Below are 25,906 nucleotides of genomic sequence, written 5' to 3'. Positions count from 1 at the left end.
TTTTATGCATGCTGAATGTGTATTGTTAGTTTAAGTGTTCTGTGCAAAATATGTCTTTGTATTAATACTAACTTTTGTACTAGGCATGTTCATATTGTTTATCTCTTTGATTTTCAGGAATTTATGCAGAATGCTCAATGCTATGTGTAGCATTACAATAAACAAACAGCTGAAATATCTGGGAGCGTTTCTCCAGTGAAAAGCTTGTGGAAATCAGTGAGACAGAAACACACTCGGTGGGCTGAAATTTATACTCCCACTGTTGATTTACAATTGCGGCCCACCCAGGCGGGCTGCGTGTCGCGGATCCGCCACAATCCTAAGGGCAGCGGCTCATTTAAATAGCCGGGGCCGCCCACTCCCCCCCACCCCCAATCGGGGGAGGGGCGGGCTGTCCATCCCCGCTAATGGTATCAACTGCCTGTGCGCAGGCGCTGACGCCATTTTTAAAGGGCTTTAAGCCCCATCGTTAAATTTAAAGGTACAGTTAATGAAAAAATTAAATACATTTATTTTGCCCCTCTCTCACCCCCCAATAACCATAGAATTAATAACTTGCCCTCTCCCCTCCAAAACACTTACCTCGTCCACCTGACCTTCTCCCCCCTCCCCCAACAAAGTGCATAAACTTTAACCTAAAACCCTTCCCACCATCCCCTACACCAATGATGTTTCTTTGACCCCGTTTCCCCCTTCTCCTGACTGAGAAATTTATCTTTTCCCCCTTTTCCACCAGTGTTCTGCCTCGTTTCCCCGGATGAGGATCTCACAGGAGTGCTGTTCAGCGGCAGGAAGATCATACTGGGACAGACAGCGGGAATGTAGATACAATTAATTCATTGATTTTAATTGATTTGAATATTTAAATGGCAGTCCCGTCACCAAGTGGCAGGGTGGCCGCCACAAGGCCTCACCGTCGCTGGCAATATCGGGCCGGGCCCTCCCGGCATCAGGGCACGTGGCGGCTATTTTCTGGCACCCCACCCCCACCCCCACCACGACCCCTGACATTGGGGGGGTGGTCTGTAAAATTCAGCCCAGTGAGACAGAAACATAATCAAAACTTGCATCACTTTCCGGTACTTTTGTTTTTCAACTTCAAGCTCGCACTTTCAATCTACAAAGAACTTTGAGCGTGATTTGAAATCCTCTCCGAGCCTGATCTAGAAGTTTGGTTCCAAAATGGGTTTGAGATTAGATTTTGTACCGTACCTGTCTTTTCAGTAAATTTGGGTGCACACCAAATGACTGTTGGAGTTTATCAGTTCATTGCAATGAAAGTGTTTTGTATGTCTAGTGGAATCAAGCAAATACCATGGGATCCAACCAACATTTGCTTTACTCTGTGAACGAATGTAAAACGGACAAGAGCTGACTCCAAACTTCAGGCAAGGCTGAGTAACAGTTTATTTACCGCACAACATTCTTCGATTAACAAAAAGCAAGCGAATCATGGGAATGTGGGGCTTTGAAAGTGCAATTTTGAAAGTACGATATTGTTGGTGGGTCATTATAAAATCATAGAATCATAGAATAGTACAGCACAGAAGGAGGCCCTTCAGCTCACCAAGTCTGTGCTGGCTCTTTTGGAGAGCAATCCAGTTATTATTAAACTGACATTACCACCTTAAGACGGAAGGAAGAGTTGCTGGCTAATATCCTAAGGAATATCTTGATAACGTTTGATGCTTCTTTTATGTTTGTTTTGTCTGTGACATTCACTTCCACCCGTCTTCTGTTATTTTGGAGATACTTTATTACCCCTGTAATGACAGCTGTACTATTCTGCCCTGTCTCTCTCCTCTTCCAACAGGTCGCATATCTTTCCAGCTGCTTTTCTCTAAGTAGCCGTTAGGTTTGAGAATGAATCAGTGCCTTTTATTAGTGTGAGTCATTCATTTGTCTTTGGAGATGGATACTATACGCAATTGTGCCCCATACCTGCTGCTGATTGGCATTTATATGCACCCCAGTAAGTGATACAGGATGTCGAGGTCTATCAACCTTTCAGTCATATACATCTGAAGTATGAGATGATTATGTAGAAAAGCAAGGCTGGAGTTCAGCTGATTGAAATGTAAACTAGCTTACTTTTGCTGTACAGACGCAGTGAGCATCTTCCATTCTTAATTGACCACTGTCTGAGCAATAAGGGGGCAAGAATTTGCTTGAATAAAGAGTGTGCGAACACTGGACACTGTTATTAATACTGAAACAACCAGTAACCTGTGGTGAGGAAGAGATTTCCTGTGAGTTGTGAAGTGCGACAAGTTACTGGACAATTTGTGCCATTCCGCCTTTGCTTTACAAAACCATCTTGTCCTTAACCTCCCTGTGAGTTTCATGAAATTGCTGCATTTGTGTTAAACTCATCACAGAAAGCTAAGTCTAGTAATTAATAGTGAAAAGCACCTGCTTAATGACATGATAGGTGTTAATGACTATCATCCTCCCTGACCCAGAAAGTGAACAATTAAAAGTGTGGCATCTCATTCCTTCAGGTAGTAAATTGTTGTTGGCGATCTTAAATTTAACTTTTTTCTTACTTTTCCTTTCCATCTCTTTTTCTCTCTCAATCTATTTTTTCTTTCCCTCTCTTTATTTCTCTTTCTATACTGATTTGACTCTAATTCACCCTATTTCTTTCTCAACCCTTCCTCTGTTTCTTTCTCAACCCTTTAATCACATTGGTTAAGGACTGTGGGTCCTGTCATTCACCAAAGCCTCAGATGCTCCGTTACCCTCACCATGTCATTATTAGCTTGCACTTCCAGAAACTTCCGGCACAGAAGTTTTTTGAGCTGAAGGTCGAAGGAAAAGACTAACAAACCTAACAGTTTCCATAACAGACAGGCAATCTTTGATCTAGCCCAATACATTAATAGTGTTTTTTGCCTTATAATCAAATGAATTTTAATCTTGCTGATTAATCCTAGTGGATTGTCTTGTTAGCCACAATTTCAAACTGACTGATAAGCATCAGCAATTCTTTTCATTTTCTCTCTTTGCCAATCTACACACCTGCACTTTGTGTACACAAGTCTCTTGTTACAATACATATGCCATGACGTCATAGATGTCTATTGTGAAATATTGACCAATAGGGAGTAGACAGGTAGAAATAGACTCTTTGGGCTGGATTTTGTTCTCCCTCAGGCGTGGGTTCTGTGGCGGGGGTGGGGGGGCCTGAAGATGTGTCTGGGAGTGGGCCACCAAGCACCCCATTGCCAGGAGGGCCCAGTCCGACATTACCTCATGGCAGCACCCCCACTGCTCAGCGAGAGGACCACCCCCATTTGAATACTTAAATAAATTAAAATGAATGAATTAATGAACCTCACGTCGCTGTCTGATGTCCCACTGCGATCTTCGGCCCAATGGCCAGCACTTCTGCACCTTCGGATCCCCATCTGGGGAAATGAGGTGCCACACTGGTTGGGAGGGCGGAGGAGGTAAGTATCTCAGTGCGGGGGTGGGTGGGAAACGGGGTCAAATTTACGTCATGGGTGTAGAGGATGGTGGGAAGGGTTGTAGTTGAAAGCTTGTGCAGTTTGATGGAGAAAGGCCAGATGGTAAAGGTAAGTGTTTTGGGGGTGGAAGGGAAGATAATTAATTTAATTGTTTTTAGGGGGTTGGGAGAGGGCCAAAAGAATGGATTTTTACAAAATTCACTTCTACTTTAAATATTTAAAGTAGCCGGTCGGGCTAACAGCTCTTTAAAAATGGGGTCAGCACCTGCACACTGGCAGCTGACGCCATTGCCAGGAATGGACAGGCCACCCCCTCGACGTGATGGGGGTCACGGCCTGCCCCGGCTATTGAAATGAGCTGCCGCACGGAAGATTGCATTGCAGTGATTGTGGAAGTAAGTTCACAGTAATCAACATCCATTTCATGATGAGCTGCACATTACATGGAGTTGGTAAAGTGGTGTGAAGTTAGTGAGAAACATACAGACCTCTCCATGACTAAGAATAAGATAGGAACCATTCCTTAACCGTGAATTGATATCATCTGGAATATATTTAAAACCACCATTCTGTGTCATATGATTGATACTGTCAACAAAAGGATTAGAAAATACAGAATAACTGCTCCAAGATGCGATATTTTTAAAATGTAAAGTGATTAATTGAGAATTATGTGGAGTATTAGATATCGCTACCCATAAATGTAATTGAATCTACTATTGATTGATTTTTGAATTACTGTGAACTATTGCAGCCTAAGATTATAATCGTACAGAGAATGACCAAACACACGAGGAATGAGCTGTACATTTTTGATAGCTGCGCGGAATCATTAAGGTTGTGTAAAGTTAGGGAGAGCCTGCGAAACTCATTGTGCCCCGTTACTTTAGGGAGGAGAGAGCTTGAAAATTAGGGGAATTGTAAAGCTAAATTATGATCAGGCTGGCACATTATTACCATGAATAAGTGTATACCCATTAGACTGACAAAAGTTTATATGTATGTATTCTTATTGTTTGTGAATTTTGCAGCTTTGAATTTTAACGCATCTTTTTCATATGAAAATTTTTCACAGTACCACACTGGGGGAATGCTTTAGTTTTTTAAAAATTCAGTATCTTGATGGTGTCATTTGTTTATATATCGATATATGTGTTAAATATAATAAAACATTTAGCAATAATTAGAGGACTTCTTTCATTTGTTTCCCTGCATCCAGCCACAGAATGGAAACTTTTGATGCGCCATCAACTATTGCTGGGAGAAAAGAAAATATTTTGTTAGCATGCATTGAATTATTGTGCCATAGCATAGGGAAAATATAGACAGATCCTGACAATTTTCTTTGTTGCCCGTATCGTCAATTTTCCCAATTATTCTCCATGTGAGGGGAATAATGGAATTATAACTTGCATCCTTCTTTGCTTAAGAACCAGTTCAATTGAATTGAAACTCTCCACCTGTAGATGCTGCTTCACAAGTCTGAACAGAAGCAGTGAACATTATTGAGCTAATTCTCAATGCATTTACTTTCTCTCTTGTTGTCTCCAGGCCACACACTGAACAGCAGCTGAGATGAGGTGGATAACTCCCAACATTTTGTCAAAGGTCACTGTAGTGCATTTATTTAAAGTGAAGTTCATCCCAAGGTGGAACGCCAGCTATCTTTCCAACTTAAGTCCACAGAAGGCAGATTATGGACAGTAGATAAGGTTGGAATTCAAAGCCAGTTTGTGCTGTGGCATGGTAACAAATGACACCATCAAGATACTGAATTTTAAAGAAAAGCTAAAATATTGCCTCTGTTTGGTGGTGTGAATAAGTTTCCAAATGAAAAATATGCATTAAAATTACAAGTTGGAATGTTCGCTTAAACAATAATTCAGTTCTGAACATGAGCCTGAATCAAAATGACAACTTGTCTGCCTGCTGCACAGATGCTGACTGACCTACTGTGTGTTGTTGGCAATTTCAGTTTTACTTTTGGTAATTTTTTAACTTTCTTCTACACTGAATGATCAGAGGTCTTTATTATCAGTTGTGGGCTACTTGAAGTCTACACGAGTATGTTGTATGAGCTGAATTTTGTGATTGTAGTGATGGTGAAACTGTCAGTATTCGCTATCTTTACCCTATGAAACTGACAGCAACTTCTGGCATCCCCACATTCGCAGTTAAACAGGGAAATCCAGAGGTTGCTGTCAGTGATTCCCTGCTCCTCCACATGGTGGGTTTTTGAAGTCCCTGCAGATGGAACTCTTAGAAATCACTTGATTTGATGTGAACTTCCACTTTTTACACAATGAGTCTTGCTGTAAAAATTCTTGAAAAAAGTACGCCTTGTTAAATGAGGTTTAACTAGGTTTTCAATGGTGTACTAAAATATAAGGACTGCTGAACCACCTCTCTGGCCCTGAAAAGTAATATATTTGTGGAATGTCAAATTTCTCCATTATGATAAAAAGTTCCATACATTTTTGAAATAATAAAAAATTGTTAATTTTGTTTATGATATTTCAGCTTCTACCTTAATCCCATGTGTATGTCTTAACCTTTATTTTGTTCTCTGTAAAATGATTAACAAGTGAAAGATAATCAGTGCTTTATACTTCCTGGTTTGCTGTCAGTGAGAATTCTTCAATCTGATTGACTAGTTAGCCTGTGTGATGACATCACTGTTGCTGGAGATCACCTATAGCTGGTGCTGGAATTAAATTAACATTGAAAAGGTGAAATCCAAGCCAGACAGATCACGAGATTTGTGGGCATCTTTGTTTAAGTACTGTCATTTTGCTGCTGACTGCAAAATCCAGGCCAGTGCACGTATTGAGTTACTTTTCAATTTAATCTTCCACTTCAAGTGTAAAAATATAACTGTCGTGAGTTTCTGCTCGATAGCGCTGTTTTTTCTCAGTGCAATTTGCCAGAAATTGGCAACAGACTGCAGAATTTTAATCACGAATTACGTTCAGTGCAACTTGAGTTTCCGCAATCTTTGGTGCTGGTTTAAAAAACATTGCACTTGAAGCTGACCCCGCCCCCCCCCCCACTCCCCCCAATAAAACTGGCCATGCCCCAGCTGAAATTAATTACCTTGGCAAGTTTCTTGCAAGCTAACTGCACCTGTTTGCAGGCCCTTGAGGAGGCTTTTAACATTAAACTTATATTTTCACACAAGGACACTAATAGGCACCAAGTTACCACACAAATGTATCAAGAAATAGAATTTAAGGCAAAATTTTGTTTAAAAATATTACATTCTAAAACACTGTCCTATTGAGCTGTTTGCAAATGAATTTGGGTGGAAACTTGAGAGAGAAAAAAACACTTCTCAAAATGGATGCAACTTTAAGTGCAATCAGTGCCTGGTTCTCTGATTGTGCACACTGCAGACACACCTGGACAATGTGCTTACTTTTGAACACAGGTCCACCAATGCCTAGATTTTAAAATTCTCAAATCGCTCCATGGTTTCACTCCCTCCCTATCTCTGTAACCTCCTCCAACTTTACAACTCTCTGAGATATCTGCTGCCCTTCAATTCTGACCTACTTGTGCATTCCCTATTTCGATCGCTCCACCATTGGTGGCCGTGCATTCAGCTGCCTGGGCCCAAAGAACTGGAATTTTCTCCATAAACTTCTCTGCCTTGTCACCTCTCTCTCCTCCTTTAAGCGGGCCCTTAAAACCTACATCTTTAACCAAGCTTTTGATCACCTCTCCTAATACCTCTGTATGTGCCTCGGTGTCATGTTGTGTTTGATAATCATTCCTGTGAAGGGCTCTTGAATGTTTTACCCTGTTAAAAGTCGTTATATAAATGCAAGTTGTTGTTCTTACTTTAACTCTATCTAATAACAAAAAAGAACGTAATGGAAGTGCCATCTTAATGGAGAGTGCTGCATTAGAAACTTTATCAAACTTAATACAACAACAAAGGGTGTGGCTTGGATTCTGCAATCATAGCTACTGAATGCGACCTTTGTTAGGCCTACAGAAGATGCATTGTGTTTCATAGTTCATCATTCCAAGAAGCTTACTGAATACATTAAATGGACTGTCAGGAGATGGCAGTGTTGTAACAGCAGAGAGCAGCTGTGACAGAGAACAGGTAGCAAAGGTTGTCTTAAATACATAATATAAACCGATATTCATCTCAGCTTTGCTCTGTGTTCCTCAGTTTCTGGGGTAAAATGGAGCAGGAAATTTGGCAGGGATCTGTTCCACCCATTCTCCATCAAAAGCGCACTCTACTCACATTCCTTGCTGGAAAGCAATTAGTGGCTGAATGTTTCTGCCTTAAAAATCTCACTTTGTCATGCTTTCAGTGACATTGCATGTAGGGTGATTAAGAGCCATCATTAGCTGATTGACCATATTCACCAAGATGGCACTAACCCATATCTATTGGCCCCGGCACACTTACCTGGTAGAAACATACCAAAATATTTAGCCAAGAAAAGTCCAACTTGCCTAACTTGCCCCTCAAAATCGTGATGCACTCTGTACCTAGGCTGCAAATGTAGGTGCGTCCTGTAGGACTGGCAAGCAGACTTGGGTTGGATAAGAGATTGGTTGCTTTCCAGTAGACAGAAGGTCGTTATTAACCGTAGTGCCTCTGTGTGGGGACCACTCATTAAAAACTCTTCATTTTTATCAATGACCTGGATGGAGGTGCCAGGGGAACTGACCTGTTCACAGATGATACAAAGATATGTGTGGATGCAAGGACTTTAGGTGTGAAAAATAGATTGCAGCTAGCTCTAAATGTGATTCGGGAATGGTTCATTTTCGACAGATGCCTTTCAATACAGATTCATCTAATATGAACTTGGGTAATGGTAACTCCAAGTGTATGTACACCATGCTGGGTTTTGGCTGTTGTGCTCAGCCACTTATTTATGTCACATAAAGTGAACTGAATTGATTGGATAGAAGCAACTATGGTGATGGAGACCTCAGGCGGAAGCCAAGGAGGATCATCCACTTGGCACTTTTGGCTAAAGACATTTGCATACACCTTAGCCTTGTTCCTGGCACATATGGGCTGTACCTTCAATATTTGGATTTTCCCTTTCATCTTTCATGTGCTTAAATTTTTTCCCCCTCCAATACAAGTTTAGGAGTGTTGTATAAACCCTCTGCTTAAATATTTGTGTTTACATTTCAGGGCCTCCCTGAGGGGTAAGTGTTTGCTATTTTTCTAGGTTGAAAAGCAGACTGCTTCTGCTGCAGACAAACCTGTCCCCCATCTCTCCTTTCATCCCCTTCTGATTCCAATAAACCTGGAATGAGAGGAGCACTCAATGCAACAACCATTTTAAGAATTCAGATTTGATTGCTGCAATAAAAGATTGAGCAATGTAGCTTTAAGTACTCAAACAATTTACTGAAAGGCCAGAATGTTTCTGTCTTTTCTCAGCCCATCTTATACGGGCAGGGGTCGGCAAAGTGTCCGTACACAGACACCAGTGTCTGTGGTAAACATTTTGAGGTCCATGACTGGTAGTTTCAGGGATGAGAAATTTCCCATTGGCTTCTTCTTCCAGATCAGACCGACTTTAGAAAGATCGTAGCCGTCAGTTTCACAGCTGTCAGGTGCTCAGAGGAGAGATGGCGCTTCCGAACTTTGGACAAGTTTGGGGCTTTCTGGCAGGTTCTGATTTTTTTTTAAAAGCCCACTTAAACCTATGAACTTGTCCAAGGTTCGGAACCGCTGTCTCTGCTCTAAACACCTGACAGCTGTGAAACTGACAGCTGTGATTTCTTAAAAAATGGAGCAGCCATGAAGCAGCTCAGCTCTCCTCAACTGTCAGTGAGCGAGAGGAAGGGAGAGGGAGAGAGAGAAAGGGGGGAACAGGGAGAGACAGAGAGGGAGAGAGAGAGGGAGAGAGAGGGAGAGAGAGAGGGAGAGAGCGGGGGGGGGGGGGCAGAGAGAGAGAGGGAGCAGAGAGAGTGAGGGGGAGGAGGCAGGGACAGGGAGAGAGAAAGGGACAGGGAGACAGAGAGAGGGAGTAGAGATAGAGAGAGGGGACAGAGAGAGAGGGTGATAACACAGAGAGGGGGGAGCACAGATGGGGAGAATGACAGAGAGAGAGAGACAGAGAGAGAGAGAGAGAAAGAAGTGGGAGAGAGAGCAATCAAGATCACTCCTGACAGATGGCCATCTATCCAGAATATTCCTCATTGCTACAAGTGTGCAGGCAAACATTGGCTACTTGTGCAAGCAAAATAATGCCAGGTATCTCACAAAATCAGTGTCCAACATAGTGACGAGAAAGTAAGTCAATAAATTAGTCTTCTCATTTAAAGCTTCTTCACAAAAATGTACCTTTGTTGTTGTTTAGATTAATGGTAAGATAAATTTTTAATGCCTTTATCTTTCTGAAATTTTCTCACCAGCCCTATATGTAAAACAAAAATTGTAATGTGACCCCCCACACGAAAATGTTGGACACCCCTGCTTCAAGTACCTTGTGTTTTAAAATAACCTAATAGCAGAAGTAATTTGCATTGGCATTGCATGCTATTTTTCTTGCTAACTGGCTAATACAGTTGTGTTGCTCTCCATTGATATTTGTATGCTTAGCTACTTGATTTATAGGGAGAAATGTGTTTTAAATTGGACAGGGTATTGATGGCATTAGATTGGATATATACTTTAGAGACAGATGAATTCCCCCATATCCATGGCTGAGTCAATAATTTTGTCAACTGTTCATGGTGTAACATGTTGATGCCTATCCCTGTATACGGGCAACCTAAGTGCACAATGCATTCTCCACAAGAAAATCAGGAAGTCACTCCATTAGATAAATCCTCCAGAAAAATTGGGGCTGGAATGAAACTCATTCAGAAACAACTTAGAAGGAGGCCATTTGCCCATCATGGCTGTGCCGGCACCTTGGTAGAAATTTTTTAAAATTCATTCATGGGATGTGGGTGTCACTGGCTATGCCAGCATTTATTGCCCATCCCTAATTGCCCTTGAGAAGGAGGCGGTGAGCTGCCTTCTTGAACCAGTGCTGTCCATGTGAGGTTGGTACACCCACAGTGATGTTAGGAAGGGAGTTCCAGGATTTTGACCCAGCGACAGTGAAGTAACGGCGATATAGTTCCAAGTCAGGATGGTGTGTGACTTGGAGGGGAACTTGCAGGTGGTGGTGTTCCCATGCATCTGCTGCTCTTGTCCTTCGAGGTGGTAGAGGTCGCTGGTTTAGAAGGTGCTGTCTAAGGAGCCTTGGTGCTTTGCTGCAGTGCATCTTGTAGATGGTACACACTGCTGCCATTGTGCGTTCGTAGTGGAGGGAGTGAATGTTTGTGGATGGGGTGCCAATCAAGCGGGCTGCTTTGTCCTGGATGGTCTCGAGCTTCTTGGGTGTTGTTGGAGCTGCACCCATCCAGGCAAGTGGAGAGTATTCCATCACACTCCTGACTTGTGCCTTGTAGATGGTGGGCAGGCTTTGGGGAGTCAGGAGGTGAGTTACTCGCCTCAGGATTCCTAGCCTCTGACCTGCTCTTGTAGCCATGGTATTTATATGGCTACTCCAGTTCAGTTTCTGGTCAATGGTAGCCCCTAGGATGTTGATAGCGGGGGATTCAGCAATGATAATGCCATTGAATGTCAAGGGGAGATGGTTAGAGTCTCTCTTGTTGGAGATGGTCATTGCCTGGCACTTGTGTGGCGCAAATGTTACTTGCCACTTATCAGCCCAAACCTGGATATTGTTCAGGTCTTGCTGCATTTCTACACAGACTGCTTCAGTATCTGAGGAGTCATGAATGGTGCTGAACATTGTGCAATCATCAACAAACATCCCCACTTCTGACCTTACGATTGAAGGAAGGTCATTGATGAAGCAGCTGAAGATGGTTGGGCCTAGGACACTACCCTGAGGAACTCCTGCAGTGATGTCCTGGAGCTCAGATGATTGACCTCCAACAACCACAACCATCTTCCTTTGCGCTAGGTATGACTCCAGCCAGTGGAGGATTTTCCCCCTGATTCCCATTGACCTCAGTTTTGCTAGGGCTCCTTGATGCCATACTCGGTCAAATGCTGTCTTGATGTCAAGGGCAGTCACTCTCACCTCACCTCTTGAGTTCAGCTCCTTTGTCCATGTTTAGTTCCAGTCTCCCTGCTCTTCCCCCGCAGCCCTACAAATTTGATTTCCTTTTCAAGTATTTATCCAATTCCCTTTTGAAAGCTTCTATCGAATCTGCCTTGACGGCGCTTTCAGACAGTGTGTGCCAGAAAAACTCTAGTAAAAAGCTGTTCTTAAAACTGTGCACAGTGTGAATTAAGTGTGGATCCAGTGAAAGGAATACTTGCTTATTCCGTCAGCCCTCAGATGTCCATACCTTGCCGGTGGAACAGATCCAATTGGCAGAATTTCGATTCCAGGGTCGGGACCCCAGCATCACGTTCAATTCTGGGTCCCGATGCCGAATTGTGTTGGCAATGCACATGTGTTGCAATTTTAATATGGTAACTGGTTAATTGGCCAAGAGTTGCATTTGCCACCCAATTAGCAGTGGCAGATGCAGGAAGGAGGCAGGACACGAGTAGCAGTGGGTCCGATTTAAAGGGCGAGCAGCAGCCATTGCTGTGGTTGCTGTTCATCCCCATGATACAAGGAGGAGCTGAGCAGAAGACAGTGGGTAGGGAGGGTCCCCATGCCAGGGAAGCCCCCCCCCCCCCTCAATTTTTCAGATGCCTCATTGGAGGTGCTGCTGGAGGAGGTGATTGAGTTGAGAAGTATCCTGTTCCTTGTCAGCGGCAACAGGAAACCTGCAAAGCTGACCAAGAGGCCATGGTTGGAGGTGCCTCATGAGGTCAGCAGCAGAAGAGTGGTGAGGAGGAACTGGGCCCAGTGCAGGGAACATTTCAATGAGCTGCTTAGGTCCGGCAAGGTGAGTCCACAGGTAGACCCAGCTGGGGTGGCACAGTGGTTAGCACCGCAGCCTCACAGCTCCAGTGACCTGGGATCAGTTCTGGGTACTGCCTGTGCAGGGTTTGCAAGTTCTCCCTGTGACCGCATGGGTTTTCGCCGGGTGCTCTGGTTTCTTTCCACAGCCAACGACTTGCAGGTTGATAGGTGAATTGGCCATTGTAAATTGCCCCTAGTATAGGTAGGTGGTAGGGAATATGGGATTACTGTAGGGTTAGTATAATTGGGTGGTTGTTGGTTGGCACAGACTCGGTGGGCCGAAGGGCCTGTTTCAGTGCTGTATCACTCTATGTCTATATCTAGACGGCATGGCACTTGGTCAGCAGTCACCAGAATGCAAAAGAAAGGGGCATCATGAGGGCACATTGAGTTCTCCTGACCATAGGAGAGATTTGTGCACAGCAGCATTGATGAGCCATCAGCATTGGTCAGAACCCTCATGATGTTGGACAGGAGGCTGGTGTGCAAACTGCAAAATCTTATGTGCACGGAAAGTGGTGAGGGAGAGAAGCATCATCCTAATGGCATCTTTCTTCAGCTTGCAGGCATCACGGCAGCTTCCAGGATAGCGTGCACACAGCTGCATAAAGCACTTTCTGTGGTCGCAGACCAGGTGAATGTTTAGGGAGTAGAATCCTGTCCTGTTGAGAAATCTCCCAGGCTGATCGGTCAGAGCCTTGATGGCCACTTCGATGGCAATTGATGATCTCCTGCACCTGAGGGAATCCAGTGACGGAGGAAATTCCCACTGCCCTTTGAGTTTGCATGCTGCTAGACCTCTTGAATTCAATGTAATCCCCTGCCCTCATAGAGCATCTGTCACCTCCATGATGCTGAGATGCCACCAATGTCTGCTGCCGCTGTTTAGTACACGGTTGCAAAAAAGTGCAAGACCACTATGAATTTTACAGCCATGGGAAAGGCCTTGGCGATGATTCCTGTGACCCCTTGTATGACCCTCAACATGGGCACACAACTCAGCAAACATCTGCCTGGACAGGTGCAGCCTTCTTGGGCACTGATGCTCCGACATGTCCAGGTAGCTACTCCTTTGGTGGTAGACACTCTGCTGAGGGTATCGCCTTCACTGGATTCTTTCCCCATTCCTCACCCCCCCCCCCCCCAACCCCCGTACCCCTGTTGCCCAGGGGTATACCCCTGTTCCTGCAGATGCTGCTCCTCATCGCTAGCCAATCCTATCTCGGGGTAGCTTTATCCCATTTCCTGTTACGTTCTTCCTTCCTTTCTACTAGAATGTGCAGTCTTCAGAAACCCCCCTCTCAGGAGCCTGTGAGGCCCGTAAGCCAATGGACCCTTCCAGCCAACCCCCTCCAAAGTTGTGCCCCCCAAAATGCCCTTGTCAAGAGTGAAAGGATATGACAGATAAATCTCCTGACTATGTACAGCTGGTCGTCTGTGAATGAGGGCCTTCTCTGAGCCTTCCCTCTTTAATTGAGCCTCTTGCTGCTGTCCCACTGTTCTGACTGGCTCCCCACTGTGTTTGCGCCTCCACCTACCTTTCGTGGTTCAGACCCTGCGTGGAGCCTGTGCCTCCAAAAGAAAATTCAAAACTGTCCCCTAACAAGCCAATAACAAGCTTGTTAATTGGTTTAACTGGTTGTTTAGCAATATTGGAAGGGTTGGCACCTCTGTCCCTCGATGGCGTAGTGGTAATGTCACTAGACTAGTAACCCAGATCCCCAGGATAGTGCTGTGGGGACATAGGTTTGAATCCCACCATGGCAGATGGTGGAATTTGAATTCAATTAATAGGCTAGTCTAGTGGTGACCATGAAACCTTTGTCGATTGTTGTAAAAACCCATCTGGTTCACTGATGTCCTTTGGAGAAGGAAATCTGCCGTCCTTACCTGGTCTGGCCTACATGTGAATCCAGACTCACAGCAATGTGGTTGACTCTTAAATGCCCTTTGAAATGGCCTAGCAAGCCACTTAGTTGTATCAAACTGCTAGACCTACACCCCAAGGACTGCAGTGCTTCAAGAAGGCAGCTCACCACCACCCTCTCAAGGGCAATTAGGGATGGGTAATAAATGCTGGCCTAGCCAGCAATGCCCACATCCCACGGACGAATAAAAAAAAAGTATGCCATATGCCTTTTTGATTAGTGCGAGCCGGGGGCAGCTGGGAAGGTAAGTTTCAGTCTAAAGTATTTACCTCTTGATTCGGCGGACACGGGGACTACTGGGTAAGTGAACTTATATATTCGGGCAGTGGCTAAACCCGAAACACTACACGTGTATTGTCTCCCACCCATCCTCCTCCTCTAACCAAACGAAAAGGACTCTTGTGTGGAGGATTTGGTAAGGTAAGGTTTTCCTTTATTTATTTATTTTAAAAAATCTCTGTTGTCAATTTAGAGCAGAGGGGATGGAAGCTAGGGCAGTTGCATGCTCCTCTTGCAGGATGTGGGCGGTAAGGGTCAGCACTTGTGTCCCTGCTGACTTCACCTGTGAGAAGTGCACCCAACTCCAGCTCCTCAGCGTTCGGGAACTGGAGCTGGAGCTGGATGAACTTCAGATCATTCAGGAGGCTGAGGGGGTGATAGAGTGCAGTTATAGGAAAGTAGTGACACCTAAGTCACAGGATAAAGGTAGCTGGGTGACCGTCAGGGGAGGGAAAGAGAATAGGCGCACAGTGCAGGGATTCCCTGTGGCCGTTCCCCTCAATAATAAGTATACCGTTTTGGATACGGTTGGGAGGGGACGACCTACCAGGGGAAAGCCACAGCGGCCAGGTCTCTGGCACTGAGCCTGGCTCTGTGGCTCAGAAGGGAAGGGGGGAGAATAGGAGAGCGATAGTGATAGGAGATTCAATGGTTAGAGGAACAGACAGGAGATTCTGTGGTCACGAACGAGACTCCCGGATGGTATGTTGCCTCCCAGGTGCCAGGGTCAGGGATGTCTCGGATCGAGCCTACAGGATTCTTAAGGGGGAGGGGGAGCAGCCAGAAGTCGTGGTACACATCGGTACCAATGACATAGCTAGGAAAAGGGATGAGGACCTGAAAAGCAAATATAGGGAGTTAGGTTGGAAGCTAAAAGGTAGGACGAGCAGAGTAGTAATCTCAGGATTGATACCGGTGCCACTTGCTAGTGAGGCTAGAAACAGGGAGCGAGTGCAGCTGAACACGTGGCTACAGAGCTGGTGTAGGAGGAAGGGCTTCAGATATGTGGATCATTGGGATACCTTCTGGGGAAGGTGGGACCTGTACAAGAAGGACGGGTTGCATCTGAACTGGAGGGGCACCAATATCCTGGGCGGGAGGTTTGCTGGAGCTCTTCGGGAGGGTTTAAACTAGTTTGGCAGGGGGATGGGAACCGGAGCTACGGATCAGTGGATGGGGTAGCTGTTGAACAGGCAGATACAGAGTGCAGAGAGTCTGTGAGGAAGGTTAGACAGTTGACAGGGCAAAGTTGCAGCCAGTATGATGGGTTGAAGTATGTCCATTTTAACGCAAGAAGTGTCAGGAATAAGGGTGATGAACTTAGAGCATGGATCAGTACTTGGAGTTACGATGTTGTGGCCATTACGGAGACTTGGATATCACAGGAGCAGGAATGGATGTTGGATGTTCCGGGGTTTAGATGTTTCAAAAGGAATAGGGAGGGAGGTAAAAGAGGTGGGGGAGTGGCATTGCTAATCAGGGATAGTATCACAGCTGCAGAAAGGGAGGTCGTCGAAGAGGGTTTGTCTACTGAGTCAGTATGGGTGTAAGTCAGAAACAGGAAAGGAGCAGTCACTTTATTGGGAGTTTTCTATAGACCCCCCAATAGCAACAGAGACACGGTGGAACAGATTGGGAGGCAGATTTTGGAAAGGTGCAGAAGTAACAGGGTTGTTGACATGAGTGACTTCAACTTCCCTAATATTGATTGGAACCTTCTTAGTGCAAATAGTTTAGATGGAGCAGATTTTGTCAGGTGGGTCCAGGAAGGTTTCCTGACTCAATATGTAGATTTTTTTTTTCCAAAATATACTTTATTCATAAAAATCTGTAAAAATTACATTCCCAAACAGTTTAAAACAGCATCAAGTCAAAAAATACAAACAGTGCAAAGGTGATCAGTTTCCTTCTATACAATTATGAGTTGCCTCACAACCCTTCCATTTCACATTTGTCCTGCCAGATACATTTTTACAGAAATTTTCCCGATACAGTTCGAGGGGTTTCCCATGGGTCCAGCCCCTCAGTTCAGCTTGGTGGGGGGACCTTACACTGTGGTCTTTCCCCATTGAGCCTTTGCTGCGGCTGCCCCAAGCTTTAGTGCGTCCCTCAGCACGTAGTCCTGGACCTTGGAATGCGCCAGTCTGCAACATTCAGTGGTGGACAACTCTTTGCGCTGGAAGACCAGCAAGTTTCGGGCAGACCAAAGGGCGTCTTTCACCGAATTGATAGTCCTCCAGCAGCAGTTGATGTTTGTCTCGGTGTGCATCCCTGGGAACAGCCCGTAGAGCACAGACTCCTGTGTTACAGAGCTGCCATATACTTTTTTTTAATTTCCAAAATATACTTTATTCATAAAAATCTGTAAAAATTACATTGCCAAACAGTTTCCAAACAGCACCAAAAATACAAACATTGCAAGGGAGATCAGTTTCCTTCAATACTGTCATGAGTTTCTTCCCAACCCTTCCGTTTCACAATTGTCATGTCAATTACAGTTTTACATTTACAGCAATTCAGAATATTTACGATACAGTTCGAGGGGTTTCCCATGGATCCAGCCCCTCGATCCAGCCCCTCAGTCCAGCTTGGTGGGGGAACCTTACACTGTGGTCTTTCCCCATTGAGCCTTTGCTGCGGCTGCCCCAAGCTTTAGTGCGTCCCTCAGCACGTAGTCCTGGACCTTGGAATGTGCCAGTCTGCAACATTCGGTGGTGGACAACTCTTTGCGCTGGAAGACCAGCAAGTTTCGGGCAGACCAAAGGGCGTCTTTCACCGAATTGATAGTCCTCCAGCAGCAGTTGATGTTTGTCTCGGTGTGCGTCCCTGGGAACAGCCCGTAGAGCACAGACTCCTGTGTTACAGAGCTGCTTGGGATGAACCTTGACAAAAACCACTGCATCTCTTTCCACACCTGCTTTGCAAAGGCACATTCCAGGAGGAGGTGGGCGACCGTCTCTTCCCCACCACAGCCAACGCGGGGGCACTGTGCGGAGGGGGCGAGACTTCGGGTGTGCATGAAGGATCTGACAGGGAGGGCCCTTCTCACCACCAGCCAAGCTACGTCTTGGTGCTTGTTTGAAAGTTCTGGTGATGAGGCATTCCGCCAAATGACTTTGACGGTCTGCTCGGGGAACCATCCGACAGGATCCACCGTTTCCTTTTCCCGTAGGGCCTTGAGGACATTCCGTGCAGACCACTGCCTGATGGACCGGTGGTCAAAGGTGTTTCCCCGCAGAAACTGCTCAATATGTAGATAGGCCGACTAGAGGGGAGGCTATGTTGGACTTGGTGCTTGGCAACGAACCAGGCCAGGTGGCGGATCTCTCGGTGGGAGAGCATTACGGTGATAGTGATCACAACTCCCTGACCTTTACTATAGTCATGGAGAGGGACAGGAGCAGACGGGATGGGAAAATATTTAATTGGGGGAGGGGGAATTACAATGCTATTAGGCAGGAACTGGGGAGTATAAATTGGGAACAGGTGTTCTCAGGGAAATGCACGACAGAAATGTGGAGGTTGTTTAGGGAGCACTTGCTGCGACTGCTGGATAGGTTTGTCCCGATGAGGCAAGGAAGGGATGGTAGGGTGAAGGAACCTTGGATGACAAGAGATGTGGAACAGCTAGTCAAGAGGAAGAAGGAAGCTTACTTAAGGTTGAGGAAGCAAGGATCAGACAGGGCTCTAGACTGGCCTGTAATTATCCGGTCTATCCCTCATTTCCTTTTTAAATAAAGGTATAACATTAGTAGACCTCCAATCCTCCAGCACCACACCTATACCCAGTGAAGATTGGAAAATGATGGTCAGACCTTCTACTATTTCCTCCCTGGCTTCTTTTAACAGCCTAGGTACATTTCATCCAGTCCGGTAATTTACCACTTTCAGTGATGCTAATCCCCTTAATACTTCCTCTCTCCCTATGTTTATCACATCCAATACTTCACACTCCTTTTCCTTAACTACAATGTCTGCATTAACCCCTCTTTTATGAAGGCAGACGCAAACTATTCATTAAGAACCATCTTCTGCCTCCACACATAGGTTACCTTTTTGGTCTTTTATGGGCCCTACTCTTTCCTTAGTTATCCTTTTACTCTTAATGCATTGATAGAACATCTTTGGGTTCTCCTTGATTTTTATTGCCAATATTCTTTTACGCCCTCTGTTTGCTTTCCTAATTTCATTTTTGATTTCACCCCTCCATTTTCTATACTCCTCTCGGCTTTCTGTAATATTGAGTTCTCGGTGACTGACGTAAGCTTTCCTTTTCTGCCTTATCTTACCCTGTAAGCTCCATAGGGCTCTAGATTTGGCTGTTCCATCCTTTTTCTTTGTGGGAACATGCTTACTCTGAACCCCTTGAATCTCCCCTTTGAATGCCTCCCACTGTCCTGACACTGATTTACCTGCAAGTAGCCGTTTCCAGTCCACTTTCACTAAATCACTCCTCAGCTTAGTAAAATTTACCTTGCCCCAACTGAGAACTCTAATTCCTGTTCTATCCTTGTCCTTTTTCGTAATTATGTTAAAACTGACTGATTTATGATCAATACTGCCAAAATGCTCTCCCACTGTCACTCTTTCCACCTGCCCAGCTTCATTACCTAAAACCAAGTCCAGAACCGTGCCCTCTCTTGTTGGCCAAAAATGTTCTCCTGAATGCACCTTAAGAATTCTGTTCCCTCTATTTCTTTCACACTAAAACTATCCCAGTTATATTTGGGTAGTTAAAATCCCCTACTATTACTGCTATTATTGTTCTTGCACCTCTCAGAGATTTGCCTACATATTTGCTCTTCTATCTCCCTCTGACTGTTCAAGGGTCTATAGTACACTCCCAGTAGTGTGACTGCCCCTTTTTTGTTCCTAAGCTCACAGTTGTAATTGCTTCTCTAACCAGAATTGCCACCTCCTCCCTGTTTATCCCCCTCTCTATCTCATCTGAAAACCCAGTAACCAGGAACACTGAGCTGCCATTCCTGTCCCTCTTTAAGCCATGTTTCTGTAATAGCGATGATATCATACTGCCACGTTTCTATCTGTGGCCTCAGATTGTCTGCTTCATTTGCATTGAAGTATATATCCTTCAGCACTGCCAAACTCTTTTTATTTTCTATCCTTTGTTTCCTCTGCCTTCCAGACTCACTCACTAATTTTCTGCCTTCCATTTCCATTACTGATTTTGCCCCATTTGAGTTTATCCTCAGGTTCCCATCCCCCGCCAAACTAGTTTAAACTCTGCCCAACAGCACTAGCAAATCTTCTAGAAAGGATATTGGTCCCGGCCCTATTGACGTGCAAACTGTCCATCTTGTACAGGTCCCACCTCCTCCAAAACCAGTCCCAATGCCCCAGGAATCTAAAGCCCTCCCTCCTGCACCATCTCTCCAGCCATGCATCCATCAGCTCTAACCTTCTATTTCTATGCTCTATAGCACATGGCACTGGGAGTAAACCAGAGATTTCTACCTCTGAGATCCTGCTTTTTAATGACCTACCTCGCTCCCTAAAATCTACTTAGAGGACCTCATCCCTCTTCCTACCTAGGTTGTTGGTACCAATGTGAACCATGACCTCTGGCTGTACACCCTCCTCCTTAAGAATGTCCTGCAGCCTCTCTGTGACATCCTTGTCCCTGGCACCAGGAAGGCAACATACCATCCTGGAGTCATGTCTATGGCCACAGATACGCCTATTTGTTCCCCTAACTATCAAATCCCCAACCACTATTTCTCTTCCACTCTTCTTTACCGCTTTTACCTGGACACAACAGAATAGGTCAAGGTTAGGGCAGAATTGGAAGCACAGGCAGAATTTTCCATTACTTTTGGATGTCTGCCACTTGGAGGATAATCCTAGCCATTTACTATAATCCCATTTTCCTGACTTTTCCCCACTGCCCCTTTCTCCTTCTTTTCAAATACTTTTCAAGTTTCCTTTTAAGTTACGTTACAGTCTCCATCTTAATAACCACTTGTGATAAAGTATTTCATGTGAAAAGAACCCCAATATTTTGAGCCTTTCTTCATTAGATAGAATCTCTCAACTGCAGTATAACTGTAATGAATCTTCCCCTGCTCGCTGACCTATATTGGCTCCCAGTCTGTCAACACCTCGATTTTAAAATTCTCACCCTTCTTGTCAAATCCCTCCATGGCCTCGCCCCTCCCTATCTCTGTAATCTCCTCCAGCCCCACAACCCTCCACGATCTCTACACTCCTCTAATTCTGGCCTCTTGCTCATTCCTAACTTTAATCGCTCCACCATTGGCGGCCGTGCCTTCAGCTGCCTAGGTCCTAAGCACTGGAATTCACTCCTTAAGCCTCGCCACCTCTCTACCTCTCTTTCGTTGAGATGCTTCTTAAAACCTACCTCCTTGACCAAGCTTTTGGCCATCTGCTCTAAATATCTCCTGATGTGGCTAGGTGCCAAATTTTGTTGGATGAAGCTTCAGTGAAATGCCTTCGGGCATTTTACTATGTCAAAGGCACTATAAAAATGCAAGTTGTTATTTTTTTTATCCTTGCTATTAGTTCCGATATCCTCTTGTGAATGAGGTGTTGAAAACTGCACACATCTGTGGTCTCACCAATGTCTTGTAAGGGGAGGCAGGCGTATGGGGATCATGGGATACTTGGCGTAAAACCAAAGATGCTAAAACTTGAGAAAAGCTTGTCTGTGAGGCACAGAGAACCAAATAAATAATCTGGTCAAGAGGTAGACGCGGTCAGGGGGAAGACGTAGGGAATCACATGAATAACCTAATCAAGAGGTTGACGAGGTGAATAATATGATGAAGGAAGGATAATCAAGGAAAGATGAGATCAGGGAAGAGAGTAAGATAGGAAGATGATGTAATTAAAGAAACAGTTTGCCAAGTAAACCTCCTGTAAACTGTATAAATTAACTGCTCAAACATTGTACTGGTAGAACCCCTACAATCATTCGTGAGAGTAGGACTTCTCCTTGCATGCTCGTAAATAAAGATCGCTCGTTTGTACAAGACATCTGACTCTCGAGGCATTTTTGGGTACCGGGGCAAGCCCTCACCCTTACAGTCTTGTGCAAATTAATTACACTATCTCTGCTTTTATATTCAAAACTCCATGTGTACAAATCAGCATTACTTCTGGCTATCGATGTGTTTGGATAAACCTGCAACGATCCTTAAATGTAGCAAAGGTCCTGGCAAAAACCCATGAATCCCACCTCTGTCTCCAATTTACAATTGGATGCTTGTTAAGATCATATAATATAATAGCCTTGTAGCTGCAAATACAAACACATGCACATTAGTAGTCTGGGAGTTTTAAACTTGAGTTTATCGTAAGCTAAGCAGTGCGTCACCATCTTTTGATTGAAAATCATTGACCTCTCCATCTGTAATTTAACAGAAATATCCAGAGTTGGTACTGCAGATGACATCATATAGATGCTGTCACTATGGTAACACATCCCCAGTGGGATGACACAGCTTCAGTAAAATCTATAATAGAATCAAGGTACGCTGTCACCTATTTCATCCTTTATTTTTCTTCCCTTACTTACTAACTAACAGTAATGTTCTTGAATTTGTCCCAAATATGGAGAGACTCCTATTCATTGAATTGGAACTAGAGCAGCCTAAAATAGCCACTTTAGAAGTTGACTATGGACTATTTTCTGTTGAAAACAACAGCGATGGGTCCATTGCTCTTTTATCCATGATGAATTATTTGACATGTTACACTAATTCCACCGGCTGGGGCTGAGTATTCTTTTGGGGGAGGAAGAGAAGATTTTGTTTTGACTCTGCCTTCTACTTTACAGCCCATAAAAGCTGTGTACGAATGAACTCAAAGCCATAGACTGGCCCTAATGTGTGAGCTGTCCTCTGAGGCTGCTGGGGTTTTGAAGGATCATTTTCACTATATGATTAGAAATAGATTCACATTCACCCTGACATCAGGAAAAATCATTAGCCCAAGGTTGCGAATCTGTGCACGAGTATTAGGCTAACTCACATGCAACCATCTGTAAATGGCCTTGACTAGTATGCTTATTTTGGTGATTAGTGAAATGGCTGTAACGTAAGAAGCAAGGATGCACCTGTATGTGATATCTTAAATCATGTGTCATATTGACCCTTTGCCTAATATGATATATTCAAATGGCTGACGTTGCATTATATGGTCAAAGCTCCTGGACAAGAGAATAACTTGCTTTTGCTATTGCTTTGAATAATTTGCTTTGCTTTACTTAATAACCATGGCATATTTGATCCAAGCATGGTTAAAAAAAGGTGCAAAAAATCACAAGCAGAATGCTATGATGTGGAAAATGATCTCCCGATAGGTCAATAGTGACAGGGTAACCCAAAACAAATTCCTTGACTTATTCAGAACCCCTGCGATAAAAACTGACATTTTTAAAAAATAACTTTAATTTTTATCTTGTAGAAATATAGGGATTTCCTTTGAAAACATATTCTGCAATATTCTGTGATGTATTGAGCATTTTCTTCCGATTTGATGTTACCACAGGGCCCTAATGGTGACTAGTTTTCCAAATCTAATTGGTCTTGTTTGCCATTGACATTATCCCAGATAGCATTCTCTTTGAAAGCGATAAATATTTATATAAATCAGTGAGTATTTTAAATTTGAATTAAATTTTAAAATGCTGTAAATGTTTGAAACAAAACGAGGGTGTCTGGTACGCACAAGCTTGCCGAGTGTAGTGTGTGTGTCTGTGTGTATGTGTGTGTGTGTGTGTGCATGCTTTTATTCCCATGGTTTTGTAAATGTGCTCCAGGACAGACAATGGCAATGTGACCTTTCCTGTCTACCCTGGTGTTCAGTATTACAGGACCATGTGGACTCAGCAGATGTTGTGGCTTTTTTGAGTCATTCCTTACCTATGTCAGTTGGATTCATCAATCACCTTAATCACTCTGAGGGCAGCCTGTCAGCAGAGGGGAAAAAAAAACCCTTCCCCATTTGATGCATTCCCTGATAATGGAAGGAGTTTGGAAAACCTGCACAGTAGGGTCCATATGCTTCTGATTACTGTGTGGTTTAGTTCCAGAACATTAACCCCTTAACAGCTGACTCCCCTGGAGGTTTCATTTCTAGCTAATGTAGCTCATTAAAACTTTTATTCAATTTTTGCTTCAAGTGCTTTACAAAGCGACAAATTGTTTCTCAAACATTTCCAGCGTTAATATGCAACAAAATCTTCTTGCACTAAAATGCATATTGAAAATCACAGTTTTTTTTATTGCCTTTTAACATTAAAAATGCAATTAATAAAGTGTCACTGGAACTCAGAAGAATTGAGACACGCGCATGGTTGAAAGTGGAATCCTAATTTTAATTTCATGATTGAAAGAATCATCTAAGTGATCATGAGTAATCTGACGATTTTTCCACAGGGAAAACAATTAATAGATCAGGCAATCTTATTTGGCACAGTACACAGGAACCAAAGCCATATCTAATCTTCAGATAAAATGGGATTAGAGGGTGGGCAATAATTGGACCAGGACGCACAGACCTTATTCAGCCCCCAGGAGATTTGGAGGCAGAAATGGGACAATAGCATCCTGAAACTGGTGGTAAATTGACTTACCACCCCCACACCAACTTACCAACCTTATATTAAGCATCCTCGATTTTAATCGCACCATCATTAGCAGCCATGCCTTCAGCTGCCAAGGCCTTAAGCTTTGGAACTCCCTCCCTAAACCTCCCTGCCTCACTTTTGTCCTTTAAGACTCTCCTTTAAAACCTACCTTTTTGACCAAGATTTTGATCATCTGCCCTAATATAGCCTGATATGGCTAGGTGTCATATTTTGTTTTGAATGCCTCTGAAGGTAGCTCAGAAGAAAAACAAAATAATCAGATAGTCTGGAGCCTGCAGACTGTCCAGGGGTGCTCATTTGCAACCACGTGCTAATTGACCGGACTATTGGGCAGGTGAACTGTGCCAGGTGTTTATCTGAACAAGGCTTAAGGGGCAAAATCTACCCCTTACATTCTATCCTTACTTTAATATTCCCATTATAAATTCCAATGTCCACATATATAATAGAAAATGCCCATAGAAACTTGTCACCCAGTAATTACAACCTCTCTACAGTGTATTAAGGCGAGGCTAAAGTGTGGCGAGTCGAAGAGACTGAGCAGTTGGCAGGAAAAAAGACAGAAGCGCAAGGAGAGAGCCAACTGTGTAACAGCCCCGACAAACAAATTTATCTGCAGCACCTGTGGAAGAGTCTGTCACTCTAGAATTGGCCTTTATAGCCAATCCAGGCGCTGCTTCACAAACCACTGACCACCTCCAGGCACTTGCACATTGTCACTCGAGACAAAGAGGCCAAAGAAGAAGAACAGTGTATTATATTTTTCCAAATTGATTGAATTGATTTCACCCTTTTTAAATCCGGGACTGAAGGTGTTAATATTGGCCCTGACCTTGCTGGCATGGGGCAACTCGCGGTGGGTACCATGAGTTGGATTTCCTCCTTCACCCTTCAGCTCCAATTATTTTTGTGCCGCGAAGTTGCTGGAAGTGTGAGCTAATAATGGTGCAGCGAGGGCATCCCGGAATCTAGAACCTCAGTCAAGGACATGACCAACAGTCTATCTCCTTAACCAATGAGATTTAAGGATTGAGAAAGAAACATGGGAATGGTGGAGAAGGAAATGGGGGAGTTAGAATTACATTAGATACAGAAAGAGAAATAAAGAGAGGGAAAGAAAGATTGGATTAAGAGAGACAGAGAGAAAAGAGACAGAGAGGAAAAGAAAAAAATTTTAAAATTAAACACACCTCTAAAAAGAATTTACTACCTGCAGGAATGAGTTTCCACTGTTTCAATTGTTCCCTTTCTGGGCCTCCAAGATTGACCCTCTTGTCTGGACTATAAATTATAATATTACAGGGTCGTCGCACCATGAAATAGTAGCCCTATCTTTCTGTGGCATGCTTAATTCGTATTTACAATGAAAATCCAGCAACTTCTCGACACTCACAAGGAGGTTGAGCTGGCATTTTCGTGAGGCTAATGGTGGAGCTACACAAATCATCCAGTAACTTGTGGCGATTCGCAACTCATGAGTATCTCTGCATTACCACAAGTCGCTGGGGTTTTTAATGCACTAACGGTGAGCACCATGAAACTCTTATCTTCCTAGCAAATTCTGGACCATTAATGTCTTTGCCTTTCTGGTGTTATCTAAATAAGATGCATGCACAAGCCACAAATCCAGTCGTTTGCATGCAATGATTTTTATTTTATGACTGTGAA

Source organism: Heterodontus francisci, chromosome 13, assembly GCF_036365525.1.
Source record: "Heterodontus francisci isolate sHetFra1 chromosome 13, sHetFra1.hap1, whole genome shotgun sequence".
Taxonomy (NCBI): Eukaryota; Metazoa; Chordata; class Chondrichthyes; order Heterodontiformes; family Heterodontidae; genus Heterodontus; species Heterodontus francisci.
The sequence above is the reverse complement of the archived record's forward strand: the minus strand, read 5'-3'. Positions refer to the sequence as shown.